Genomic DNA, 11051 nt, shown 5'->3' with positions numbered 1-11051 from the left:
TTTTTACAGGTTGTGCACATGTCCTGCACAAAACACTTCCCGCCTAATTTCTGAATACCAGTGTCATATGTTTCACCTGCCAGATTGTGTCTTAACTCCTTAGCCTAAAATACATTCATCTCATTGATATAACATCTAGTTAATATTGTCTAATATCAGCTAAGCATAAATTTACATCAAAGGTAAATATAGCTATTTAAAGGTACAGCTGCTTATTCTTAATTCATTCCTTATCCCACTCAGAAATGGAAGCCCCGGAAAGAGCCTTGGAGAAAAATGTTGCAGGCAGATGGGGGTGGGGACCATCCAAAATAGGAAGAACTATACTGCCCACTTTCCTCATTCAGTTATTCCAGCAGAGACTTAGAAAGACTACCAGACTAAAGTCTAACTAAAAAATCCAAGTAAAAACCAGTAATTTTGCAGCTCAGGTTAGCATTAGGAGACAAAGCTAATTCTGAGTCAAACCAGGATACCATCAACACACAATGCATATGTCTGTGCACTAGGGCATATACAATGACAGGAATGTTAAAACTTAAATCCAGAAGAAGAAAATTATTTCAAGATGTATACAAGCAAAGCCACAAAGAAAAGAACAGATAGTGCACAAATTAAACCACATTTCTTGAAAAATATGAAGCAAAAAATTATAAAACAGACTTTAAAGTGTTTTTATATGTTATATGAGAACACTAGAGAGAAATTTTGGAAAAGAAATGAGAGCTTTGGGGAAAAAAATAATTGGAGATAGAATAAACAGCTTGGCACAAGAAGTAAAAAAGTTAAAAAAAAATGTCTCAAGCAACAGATAACCTAAAATTTAAAGTGAGCCAAAGAAATGTCAGTGACTTTATGTGGCAAGAAATATTAAAACAAAACCAAAAGATTGAAGAATAGAAGAAAGGTATCACGAATCAGAAACAGCTGACTTGGGTAGAAAGTTTGAAGAAAGAGAATTTTAAAATCAATGGATTACCTGAAAGCCTAGGACTCCTTCCCCACTTCCCACACCTTAAAGAGCCTAGACCTTACATTTCAGTAAATCGTAAGTACCCAGATTTTTTTGAAAACAAAGGGAAAATGAAAATAGAAGAATCCACTGAGCACCTTCTGAAAGAAACCTGAACTTATAAACTATGGCAGAAGTTATACCCAAAATCCAGATCTATCACTTTTGAAAGGAAAACTGTGCAAGCAACGAGAAAAAAAGAATTTTAGTATCAGGGTGCCACAATCATGATGACATAAGATTTAGAAAATATGATGTTAAAACAGTAGAGAGTTTGGAATATGAAATTCCAAAAGGAATAAGATACACTCTTATAAACAAAAATAGTTCACTTATCAAAACTGATTATGATCCTGTAGGTCATAGGGAGGGAGAGCAAACGGGCCTTTAATGAAATGATGTACTTCCAAGCATTCCTGATGGAGAAAACTGAGCCAGGCAATATAAACACAGGAGTCAAGAGAAATAAAAAAGTAAATATAAGGAATACTCCTGAGGGAATACTATTAGTATACTATTTATAATCTAATATGGGAAGATGCTACATATGTCACTTCAGAACCTTATCATCATTGGTTATCATAGAAGTGTTGCAGTTTCATGGTGTGTTGTGGCAACACCCTCTCAAAGAATTCTGAGTCAGACCAATTCAAAACCAGGTATAGGCATTTATTGAGGATTGACACCCCTCAGAAGCAGGCTAGGTTCCAGGAGGAACAGCAACTTCAGAGAAAGCAAGATGGATTTTTATAGGGTAAAGATGCAATTACATTAAAAAGGCAGGAGAGGTTTGTCAGGGGATTAGGTAATAGAGAAGGGGTCCCTGCTATGATTCAATGGTCAGACATCCTGGTGGTGCTGCTGATTGGCTAACTATTGAGGTCCTGTCTGATCAAGATGGATGGTTAGGTATTGTGGTCCTGTCTTGGGCTAAATGGATAATGTGAATCTGTTCAAATATGTGGATTGTATCTGGGGGCTATATTGTCTGGAGGCTTGTGGTCACATGATTATTTTTCAGTAGGGCCCATAAGGAGATTAGAATGTTGGGACTAGAGGAAGCTTTATTAGGATTCCATCAGAAGAAGTTCTTTTTTAAAATTTGTTTGCTTTGTTTTTTGGCAGGGCAATTTGGGTTAAACGACTTACCCAAGGTCACACAGCTAGTACATGTGTCAAGTGTCTGAGGTTGGATTTGAACTGAGGTCCTCCTGACTCCAGGGCTGGTGCTCTACTCACTGCACCACCTAGCTGCCCCCATCAGAAGAAGTCTTAAGGATGTGTTTTAATGTTTGGATGACCTTAAAGGATGAGTAGAAAGGGAGGAGAAAAGGACTATATTTGAGAGGAAAGGAAGAAGATCCATACACTATGTCCTAAGTGCTGGTGATATAGCAAAAGACAGAAAAACAGCCTCTCTTCTCAAGGATCTCATGGACTAATGGAAGGGAGACAGCTAGGGACAAAAAAATCTCCACCTGATAAATTCAGGTTAATCTCATAGGAAAGTCATTAAGATTAAGGAGGACTGGGAAAGGCTTCTTACAAAAGGTAGGAATTACTTGCAACTTGAAGGAAGACAGGGAAGCTAGTAGATTGAAATGGTGACTAGCATGTTAGTCATGGGTGACAGCCAGAGAAAATGCCTAGAGTTGGAAGGTGGAGGATCTTGTGAAGAACAATATGTTGATGTATTAAAGTGTTTGTAGAGGGACATAGAATGTAAGAAGATTAGAAGGGTAGTTAAGGGGTCAAGCTATGGAGGGCTTTGAAATTTAAGGTATCTTATACTTGATCATGATGGTAATAGGGGTCCCTTGAAGTTTATTGAATAATGGTCAGACCCGCATTTTAGGAAAATCAATCTGTCTGCCTAACGGAGGATAAAGTGAGGAGAGACTTAAGGTAAGAAGTTCAACTAATAGCTTTTTGTAATCATCCAATCATCCAGGTCTCATGATGAGGGCTGGCTGCAAACAATGTCAGAGAAGAGAAGGAGGCATATAGATATACTTTTACTTGAATAAGAACTTTTTGCATCTTCTGCCTTAATAACTTCTTTTTTAATCTTGAGAGCCATTTCCTTCTCTGCCCCACAACATACTTGATAGAGGGGAGGTTTACCTGGCCACTGACTTAAGACCAGGTCAAATGAGAATGAATAGGTTGATTTATTATGTGCTTAACACTGCTCTTAGTGCTGGAGTTGTGGAATTACATTAAGTTTCACTTACCTGGCTTTTCCAATAGATTAGCAGCATTTCTGATTCTTTGGTTTTCTTCTGTGGTTATTGTGTGTGTTGTTCCCAGCATAGTAGATCTTATGAAAATGGCAATGCCAAGAAATATTTTCCCCCCCAAAAGAAAAGGATTTCCCAAGTACTAAGTTAATGGTCATTATGGATAATATTTTGAGTATACTAGACCTTAGAATCATCTAGTTTAAATCTCTTATTTTTAATATGAGGAAACAACCCATGGAAGTGAAGTTAGCTGTATAAGACTACATGGATAAGCCTTCTGATTCCAAATCTCTTTGTATTACATCAAGCCTTGTCTTGGGTCTAAATTGATCTTCTGCAATTTTGTAACTTTTTTTAGTAGAGTGATGGTGATGCTGAGAAGTCATCCTTTCTGAAGCTAATTGATTTCATCCCAATTTCCCCAGCACCTTCACCCATTAAGGGAATTGACAAGGTAAGCCAAAAATTTTAACCAGTGTATAAATCCTTATGGTAGTTTTCTTTCACTACAACATATTTCAAATTAAGAAAACATTGGGTTTTTTTTCCTTGAACTTTTACTATTTTTAAAGCAATGTTTCTCACCATCATTACAAAGTTTTGTGAGCAACAGTGGATTTCCTCCAAACCCTATTCCTAGTCCAACAAGATGATTTACAATGTAAGTACAAGTGTACTCCTCAACTACAAATTCTTTGATTTCACAATTGTCAGGACTCTCCCTTCATTAATACAGATTGAAAATCCTTCATACTTTAACACCAAGTTCACAAGTTGCTATGATTGAAAAAATTATGACAGACCTTTCAATATTAACTAGTTTAATCCTCAGACTATAGGCATAACTTTCTAATGCAAGACATGAGAACTTGGTAAAACTTGATAAACTTACTCCTGCTTTCGGAGATTTGAAGAATCTTGATTTTGTTGAAGGACTTTAATGGAGGCTCTGTAATTTTTTTAAAAGAAATTTTAAAGCAAAAGTATTTTGAAATTTTTTTCTATATTGTAAAATCATGTGGCTATATTCTTCACAATTCAAAAAACTATATACATTGAAAAGCTTTTACTATTATAACATGAAAAATTATTTATTCACTAGTAATGCCCTAAACTCCAACTTCTTGCTATTATTTATTAAATTCTTTCCTTCTTTCAACTTTCTTATAAAATTATAGTATTCCATTACATCCATATACCACAACTTGTTCAGCCATTCCACAATCGATGGGAATCACCTCAATTTCCAATTCTTGACCACCATAGAAGAGCTGTTATGAATATTTTTATACATGTGGGTCCTTTTCCCATTTTTATGATCTCTTTGGGATATAGACCTAGAACTAGTATTGCTAGGTCAAAGGGTATGCACACTTTTACAGCCCTTTGGGCACAGTTCCAAATTGCTCTCCAGAATGGTTGGATCAGCTCACAGCTTCACCAACAATGCATTAGTTTTCCAGTTTTCTAACCTCTTCTCCAGCATTTGTCATTTTCCTGTTTTGTCATGTGAACCAAGCTGGTAGGTGATGTAGTACTTCAGAGTTGTTTTGATTTGTATTCTCTAATCAATAGTGATTTTTTCATATGACTATAGATAATTCTAACTTCTTCATCTGAAAACTACCTGTTCATATCCTTTGACCATTTATCATTTGGGGAATGACTTGTTTTCTTATAAATTTGACTCATTTCTCTATATATTTTAGAAATGAGCCCTTTATCAGAGACACTGGTTGTAAAAATTGTTTAATATTCATTTTTAAAGCTTTGAGTTGGAAATTCTCTCCCTTCTTCCCTTCCCAATTCCCTACATTAAGAAGGCAAGCTGTTCAATATAGATTATACATGTGTAGTCATGCAAAACATATCCATAACAGTCACATTGTGAGAGTAAACAGAGACAAAAAAAGAACCTCAAAAAAAAAGTATGCTTCAATCTGTATTCAGATGGTGTCAGTTCTCTATCTGGGGATGGATAGCATTTTTCATCCTAAATCCTTCCGAGTTGCCATGAACAGTCATTGTAGTGCTGAGAATAGCTAAGTTCTTTACAAATGATCATCTTAAAATAATAAGATGTGACATTATATAGAGTACATTTCATTTGCTTCAGCTTATATAAGTCTTTCCAGGTTTTTCTGAGATCATTCTGCTTATCATTTCTTCTGGTACAATAGTATTCCATCATAATCACATATTATAGTTTGTTCAGCCCTTAACCAATTGAAAAATTTTTTTCAGGGGGGAAGGCAGGGTAATTGGGGTTAAGTGACTTGCCCAAGGTCACACAGCTAGTAAGTGTGTCAAGTGTCTGAGTCCAAATTTGAACTCAGGTCCTCTTGACTCTATGACCAGTGCTCTTCAGGAAAACTTCTTGTTCATTATAATAACAATCCATTTTTAATTTTTCAATTTGTGTTGTGTATATGTTATTTTTATGTTTCTCTTTATGTAACCTTCCATCGCTGCATCCAGGTCTTCCTGAGCTTGTCTTAATTCCTCATATTTCTTTTTCTATTATTACATTCTTGTTTAGTCATTGCCAAATTAGTGTACGTCTATTTTGTTTTCATTTCTTTGCTACTCCACACAATTTTGACGTATATGGGACCTTTCTTTATGACTCTAGCCTCCTTGGATTCCATTCAAAATCTTAGACCCTTAAGTGGTCTGGCATAATTCCAGATTTTTTTCTCAGTGATTGGACCATTCATAGTTTATATAAAGCTAAGGTGGACCACTTTTAAAAAATGGTCGAATTAAAGTGTGGGTATCTCCTTGTATAGCTATGGTAAAACAAAGGTTGGGGTCATGAAAGTTGAAGAAGCTAAGGAACTGACAGGCCTAGAATGTTAGCAGGATCTTCATTATGAATAATGAAATACAGGACATGTGGAATAAATAGGAGTTGAAAAAAATCATTGAAGAACATGAGAGAGTGAGGAATGATAAACAGACTGTGCTTCACTCTTATCTACAGATAAGTCAGTATGGATGGGTTACCTTCTACTTATTAGTAGAGAAAAAGTTCTACATTGATGTGATTTTGGATATAATATCTCTTTCCTAGCATAGTGTCTTTAATGGCTTCCAACACAAACATGTGTTGAATGTTTAATAAAATGTCTGATACACTCAAGTAATATTTCCATCTGCTTGAGTAACTATGACATTTTCCTAGTTAAAAATTTAATCAAGCATAGTTGTTTATTTTCTCAGCCAAACACTACATAGCCCTTTTTTCTTAGAGTGAAGTTTAAGCAACATAAAGCATCTTGAAAATCCCAAAGTTCTGTTTGAAAATTCATAATATTGAAATGACTTTATAAAAAGTTTTTAAGGGAGCAGTGAAATATGAGAAATGGGTTATGTAAACCATTATTATATAATTATGATTAACTGATGGACGGAAACCAGACATTTTTCTCTTAATTGTATTGACTTTTCCTTTGTCTTATAATTCTATACTTTGTGTTACTACTATTATTTTAAATTGTTAATAACATACCTATTACTGACAATATACTGTTGTGTATAACTTTAGCAGGAGAAGCCATAGTCCCATCAACTGTATTAGACCAGGTATACTTGGAGCAATGAAAAGAAAAGGTACTGTATGTATACCTGAATTTCAAAATAGAATTGTAAAATTTATTTTGATCATATTTATCAGTCTGTTGTCATTCCATCTCTTCCTCTGCCTTGCAACTCCAAACTCTCATTGTTCATCTGTACCATGATCTTTGGCTGCTATTGTTATTCTCTTTTCCTTTTCCCATCTTGACCATTTTATCTCTATATTGTTTTTGTGAGTTCTTTGTCTCTTATGTTGCTGTTCTAGCCTTGGAAGCCTCTCACTGTCTACTTCCTTTCTCACTCCTACACACTCCAGATTTTTGTTATCTAACTTCAACTGGTGTAACAACAATAACACTTACAGCTGCTGTGGAGGTATAAGGCCAATTACACCAGCACACAGGAGGGCTGCTAGCACAGGATCTTTGATCTGCTTTTCTAAGGAAAGCAACTTTAAGGGGTTAACAATCTTACTTTAATTAAATATACATGTATCATTCAGGGAAAAAAGTTAGCACCCTAAACTTCAGAGCAAATACAAACAGAAATTACAACAGAGCAAAATAACACAAATCAACAGACAGTCTTCCGGTCTGACCATAGGAACACATACATAGGTACCAGAGAGAGAAGCACCAACATCTGGGTTTTCAAAGCCAGGAGCTCCTTAACAGCTTTGAATGAGTGAGCCTCCCAAGCAAAATGCTACCCTCAGAATGTATATACAATTCTTCAGGGTCAGAAGGTATCACAACCATATGACTCGAACTAATATGACTTAGACTTTTTTGCAACTTAAGCAGGTCATCAAAGACTCTTGATTCAGTGAAAAACTTTTGAATGAAACAAAGGCAAGACTCAATCAAAGGCACTTGATTGCCTTAGTGCTGAGAAGCATTTCAAAAGAAAAAAACAGCAGAAAGTCCCACCCTGCTTTCCAATACAACTGGTACCTCCCTGGTGCAGAGCAATCCTTTAAGTGACTGTCCCACCATAGCTTTTGCAAAGTTTTTCATCTCTCCTGAAACCTCCCATACCTTTCCCTTTCCCCATATTCTTAGCTGTGAACCTTACATTGTGTTTTTCATTGGAGATAATAAAAGATACCTCCTTTTTTACTACTTTTCACATCACATTACCGAGTTGCTTTCTTACTGCTAATGTTTGCTTAAATCTCTGCTTCATATTGAAAAGTTGTCCTTACCAGTGCAGTAATCCATCTAATGTACAAGTGGTCTCATTTCATCCAGTCTTCTCCACAAATTTCACCCTCTATTATTCATAATAGTAATAATAGCTAACATTTATATAGTGCTCACTTATTATGTGCCAGGTACTCTGCTTAAGCATTTTAAAATCAATATCGCCTTTGACCCTCACAACTTGGGAGGTAGGTGCTATCATTTCCACTTTACAGATGAAGAGACTAAGGCAAATAGCAGTTCAATGATTTGCCCAAGATAACATAACTGAGAAGTATTGAGGCCAGAATTGAATTCACATCCTCATGTCTTCAGGTGCAGCTCATGTATATTTAAATATTGGGCAAGTTATCTTCTTTAAGAATGGCAGACGTATTTACCTGTTTCATTCACTTTATTGGCACTTTTGAGGGTTCTGCAAAATCAGTTTTTTATGAGCTAGCTGGTGATGAAGGCAGCCATGTGGTGCAATGGATAGAACACCAGTCCTAGAATCAGGTAGATTTATCCTCTGGCCTCAGACATTTATTAGCTGTGTAACTCTGGGCAAGTCACTTAACCACATTTGCCGTAGTTTCTTCATCTGTGAAATCAGGAGAAGGAAATGGAAAACCAATATAGTATCTTTGCCTAGAAAACCCCAAATGGGGTCCTGAAGAGTCAGATGCAGCTGAAATGACTGAACAGCAACAATAAAACAGTAAGCACAATAGGATCTATTATTCTCTACACCTTTCAGTCAGATGAGTGTTTATGAAGACTTCTCTTTGTCATTAAGAATTTGCTGCATTTGTATCTTGATTAAACCTCCTTGACACCTCCAAACCATGTCATCATTACCTCAATCTATTCTTTCTGTATCCCAAAAGAACTTATACTTGACTCACCAGTCTCAGAACTATAACTCTTTTACACGTACATGGCTTTTCCTCTGCATGTTGGGACACTTCTGTAAACAAGTGAGACAGTCTCTAACCTCAAAAAGTTTATATTTTAAGCATTTTAACAAAAAAGTATTATAAATTTGGGCAAGTAAGTATAGATCAGTATTTTGCTACATTTTTTTGATTACATTAATTGCCACAGTTTTTTTTCCTAAACATTTAGCATCCTACTCCTTTTTAGCTGTCTTGAAAGTGAAACCTTCAATGGTCACCTTCAAAATGTAACTTTATTTGTCTACTTGCCATAGTTGCTCTATTTTTCTCATCTTTGTTTACTTTATTGCCATATTTCCTTCCAACATATTAGAGACTGTGGTGTTACAACCTAAATGTAATACATCCACTTTAATTTGTTGTAAAAGACTTTTCTATTTTTAATCTGTTTCTTACTTTCTTTTTAGCTGTAGCTTTAAATGCTCCAGGAAGGATGTGATTTAGTTGAGCCCTTCATCCCCTTTCATTTAATTTTTTTACTTCATTTAAATTTTGCACTTCCATTACTTCTCCCAATCTTATGATGTGATTCCACTTGCAGTGATAGAGAAAAAAGAACAATAGATGATAGGTAGACAGATAAACTACAGTCAATTCAAGCAGATTTTGAGTAGTTTTTTTCATTGCTACTTTTCCATTAGGTGAAGCGGAAACAGAAGATCAGCCAAAAAGATTTTTTCAAGGCATAACCAACGTGCTTTATTCTGATGTTACAAATCTGTCAGAGGTAAATGTGTGGTGAGTACTAACCTTTGAAATTTTAATACTGATTGGATATTAATCTAGTTTGGATTGTTTTTTAAATTGAACTTGGCATTCAGGACAGTCTTAATTTTGCTAGTTCTTGACAAACTCAACATCGGGTTTACCGCCACTATCCAAATACATACAACTCCCATATATAGAGATAACTGAATACTACTGGAAAAAACAATGGAAATGTCCAAAATGGGTTGCAACTGTGAGAAGACATTTCTTTTATTCCTATCTAATTGGCACACTTTGTATGAAAGCTATTTCAAACTTCCTTCTGCACCACCTCCACTCTTCTTTCATTCTCCATAGAAACCTTAGGTAGTTTTACTAAGAAAATATCCTTCATCTATAGCAACATAAAATAACTGCAATCAGATTTCACTGAACGTATATTATTAGATGTTACTAGAAAAGCATATTCCTTCTAAGAAAAAAAAAGATCACTTATGGCAATAATTGTGCTAGTGATAACCATTAATTTGATAGCCATTCAACTCCCCTTTGTAACTTGCTTCAACCAAAACCAATTGCTTTCATTTTACATACTCAAAATTGTATGCTATGTCATGCCCCATCATTTATTTATTAATGAGATTGAGAGCAACAGTCATGCTCTAAATCAGGAATAATAAAAGAAATGTAAATCAAAACTAGCTTGTGCTTGTAACTCATGCTCTGCAAATGAAAAAACAAAAACAAAATGGCAATAATCAATGTTGGGGAGGTGGGGACGTGGAATGATAGGCATAATAATAATACATTATTGGTGGAGCTGAGAATTGGTGCAACTCTTTTGGAAAGTAATTTGGAATTATGAAAATAAAGTGACTAAAATATCCATACCCTTTGAACAAGAGGCTCCATCACTAGATTTACATACCAAGGAAGCTACTAATAAGAAAAAAATTCAGGAGCAGCTAGGTGGTGCAGTAAGTAAAGCACCACCCTTGGAGTCAGGAGGCTTTGAGTTCAAATCTGGCCTCAAATACTTGACACATTTACTAGCTGTGTGACCTTGGGCAAGTCACTTAGCCCCAATTGCCCTGCCCTCCCCCCTCCAAAAACAATTTCCCAAACACTCCCCAAATAATTCTAGCTCCTCTTTTTGTGATAGCTAAGAACTGGAAATAACCATTTCCAATCAATTGGGAAGTGGCTAAACAAACTGTGGTATATGCGTGTAATGGAATACTGCTGTGATGTATGAAATTATGTGTGATGAATATAAAGAACCATGCAAAGATCTATATGAACTGATGCAGAGTGAGGTAAGCAATCAGGCAAACTGTACATACAGCAACAAGACAATGTAAACGGAAAG

This window comes from Trichosurus vulpecula, unplaced genomic scaffold (assembly GCF_011100635.1).
Source record: "Trichosurus vulpecula isolate mTriVul1 unplaced genomic scaffold, mTriVul1.pri scaffold_40_arrow_ctg1, whole genome shotgun sequence".
NCBI lineage: Eukaryota > Metazoa > Chordata > Mammalia > Diprotodontia > Phalangeridae > Trichosurus > Trichosurus vulpecula.
The sequence above is the reverse complement of the archived record's forward strand: the minus strand, read 5'-3'. Positions refer to the sequence as shown.